Raw genomic sequence first — 3,774 nt, forward strand, 5'->3', positions numbered from 1 at the left:
AACCCTTTATTCTGAGATAATATCTGTATTTGAAGTTGAAGTGTGTTTTTGTATGCCACAGGTCAACTCCTGTTTTCATACCCATTCCGTTAGCCTGTGTCTTTTTATAAGTGAATTGGGTTCACTGATATTAAGAGATATTAATGACCAGTGATTGTTAATTCTTCTTATTTTGGTGGTAGTGTGTGTTCCCCTTCTTTGGGATTTGCTGGAGTGGGATTATCTATTGCTTGTGTTTTTATGGGTGCAGCTAACTTCCTTGGGTTGGAGTTTTCCTTCATGTGCTTTCCGTAGGACTTGATGTATGGATATATATTGTTTAAACCTGGTTATGTTATGGAATATCTTTTCTCTATCTATGGTGATTGAAAGTTTCACCAGGTATTACTGGCATCCGTGGTCTCTTAGTGTCTGCATAATATCTATCCAGGACCTTCTGGTTTTCAGAGTTAGGTATTATTTTGTATTATTCTGATGGGTTTGCCTTTATATGTTACTTCCCCCTTTTCCTTCATAGCTCTTAATATTCTTTCTTCATTCTGTATGTTTTGTGTTTTGACTGTAATGTGGTGAAGGATTTTTGTCCAGTCTATTTCGTTTTCGGTAAATTTCTTGTATCTTTATAGGCATGTAGCTCTTAATATTCTTTCTTCATTCTGTGTGTTTTGTGTTTTGACTGTTATGTGGTGAAGGATTTTTGGACTAGTCTATTTGGTTTTCTGTAAATTTCTTGTATCTTTATAGGCATGCCTTTCTTTAGGTTGGAAAAGTTTTCTGGTATGATTTTGTTGAATATATTTTATGTGCTTTTTGAGTTGAACTTCTCCTTCTATACCTATTGTTCTTAGGTTTGGTTTTTTCATGGTGTCCCACATTTCCCGGATGTTTTTGGTTAAGCTTTTGTTAGATTTAATGTTTTCTTTGACTGACGAGTCTATTTCCTCTATTGTATCTTCAGTATTTGAGAGTCTTTCATTTCTTGTATTCTGCTGTTTATGCTTGCATTTGCGGTTCTGGATTGTTTCCTCATGACTTCTGCTTCCATAAGTTCTGTCTTTTTTGTTTTATTATCTCTATTTCAATTTTCATTTTTTGAATAGCTTCTTTCAGATGTTTTTCTTGGTTTTCTTTAAGGGATTTGTTGATGCCTTCCATTTTTTTGTTTGTCTTTTCCTCCATTTCTTTGAGGGAATGTCTCATTTCCTCTTTAACCATCTGAAACATTCTCCTGAAGTTAATTTTTTTAGGTCATTTTCTTCTGCTTCATTGATACTTAGTTGTTCAAGACTTGTTGTAGGGTCACCAGATTTTACTGGTGTCATGTTGTTTTTGTTGTGTTGCCTGTGTTCTTACCTTGTCTACTCATTTTTTCCTCTAATTGGTGTAGTTGGGGCTGTCTGTGACTCTGGTGATTAATCTTCCAGGTGCCAGTGGACCAAGGCTCAGATGGTTGTTCCTTATGGTGCAGTCAGTGCTATGGTTCCAGTTACTCATTGGTCACTCTGTGTTCCTGGAGGTTGCTAAGCGCTTCTGGGGTTTGCACCACGCCCGTGGAGTTTGTTCTTGTGGAGTTCTTTGCTGTCCCAGGCCTGCTCTTGGCTAGGTCTCTGGCTCAGTCCTGCTCCTGTGGAGTTCAGCCTTTCCAGGTTCACTCCAGTACAGGTCAATGTCTCAGTTCTGCCCCTGTGGGGTTTACTCACTTAGGACTGCTCTGGCCTAGGTTGTTGGCTCAGACCTGTTTCTGTAAGTGTCCTTGGTCTGGATCGGCTCCCGCAGAAGTCCCTGGCTTGGGGTTGGTCCTGCAAAGGTCTCTGGCTCTGATCTATTCCCATAGAGGTCCAGAACCATGTGCATCAAAACCTACAGAGGACCTGGCTCAGGCCTACTACATTGGAGGTCCCAGACCAATGCCTAGATCCGCAGATCTGGTCCACTCCCTCAGAGGTCCCAGACTTATGCCTGGGCCTGCAGAGGTCTCTGGTTTCTGCCTCCTCTCTTGGAGGTCCTAGACTTATGGCCAGACCCAAAGAAGTTCTGGCTCAGGCCTAGTTCCTTGGAGGTCCCAGTCTCACGTTTGGATCAGCAGGGGTCCTGGCTCTGGTATACTCCCTTGAAGGTCCCAGATTCATGCCCAGACTTGCAGAGGTCTCTGACCCCGGTCCACTCATTCAGTGGTTGCTCCCCTATACCTGCTCTTGTGGAGTTTACTGTCTCAGTTCTACTCCAGCCCAGGTTGCTGGCTCAGTCCTGCTCTTGTGGAGTTTGCTGCCTCAGGCCTGCTCTCTATGAATTGTTTCTAAATTAGCTGTATCACCAGGGCAGGCTTGGCTTTTCCAAAAGCTCCAACTCCTAAGAGTTTCTATTCAGTGATTTGGAGCCACCTCTCTCTGCTCTTCCATGCCTCGGCTCCCACCATCACCTTTAGGCCCATGCAGCTCATTCAGGCCCTGAAATGCTGAGGGAGCAGGCCCAGGCCTAGCCACTAAGGCTTTCCTCAGTCACCTCAGCTGCCACCAATTCTTTCTTCTATGAGTTACCTTGGTCTTATCACAGCAATAGAAAAATAACCAATACTGAAATTGGTACCAGAGAGTGGGGTATTAATAGCTGCTGAGAGACCTAAGCTGGTAATAATTTTGGTTTGGACTGGTTGGTTGGTTGGTTGTTGTTTTACTTTTTTGATGTGGAAGACTTTGGGACTTTTGAAAAGTGGTCAAATGCTGTACGTAGTGCTTAATGGGCCCAACTAAGATAGAGAACAAAGATGGTAGTGCCAAGAACTAAATACACATCCACTGCTGTTGGGATTCTAAATGGGTTTGGTCACTTGGAAATTACTGAGGAGAATCCTCAAAAAATAAAAAAAAAAATATCTACCAGATGTCCATGGCATGTGCCCAAAGAACTCAACCATCCACTCTGCAGATGTTTTCTCAGGCATGCTCATTGCTGCCCTATTCATGGAGCTAGAAAATGACAACAACCAAGGGTCTTACAACTGACAAATGGATACGAAATTGGGATCCACGTGCTCTATGGAATAGTACTCAGCTATAAAGAAAACTGACATCACATACTTTTCAGGTAAATGGATGGAACTAGAAAAGATCCTACTGAGTGTGGTAACTCAGACACAGAAAAAATATATTACATGTTTTCTCTTATTGGAGGCTCCTAGGTCCAAACTTACACATGTGAGTACATGTTCTGTTAAATAAAATAGAGCTAATTACCAGGATCGGGTGGTTGTCTCCTTCACAAGAAGGTGGTTGGAGAGCCAGAGAGAGGGTAATGTCAGGGTAAGAGTGACCATAAAGGAGAAACAGAAAGGATTGGTGATTAGAGGGGAAGAGGGAGATAAATACAGAGAGGAGGGCAAAGGAAAATAGAATACTAGATATCTGGTAGTAGAAATGTGAAACATGGGGCTCTTAGAGAAGGGGAGAAGAGGAGAAGGAGGGAGGTTGGTTAATCAACCATAACAATGTTCCAAAAATCCACAAAGAATCATACTATTAACTCTTTACCTAAACACACACACACACACACACACACAAATATACGTGTTAGTCAGTATGTACAGTGTTAGTGAGATTTTATCATATGCAAAGGCAGTGCTCCCCTAAGAACCAAAGGTCTCCTAACTAAGGCAGCTGTGCCAGATATGAGAAGCTGTATTTGAGTTGTTGGTCAGAGCTCTCAAGAGACTCTTAAAACATACAGCCTAGTGATGTTGCCCTTTGTTCCCGCCCAGAGTTTAATTCCCTATTGATG

Source organism: Alexandromys fortis, unplaced genomic scaffold (assembly GCF_014885135.2).
Source record: "Alexandromys fortis isolate MF-2015 unplaced genomic scaffold, M_Fortis_MF-2015_v1.1 scaffold_219, whole genome shotgun sequence".
In the NCBI taxonomy this organism is placed as follows: Eukaryota; Metazoa; Chordata; class Mammalia; order Rodentia; family Cricetidae; genus Alexandromys; species Alexandromys fortis.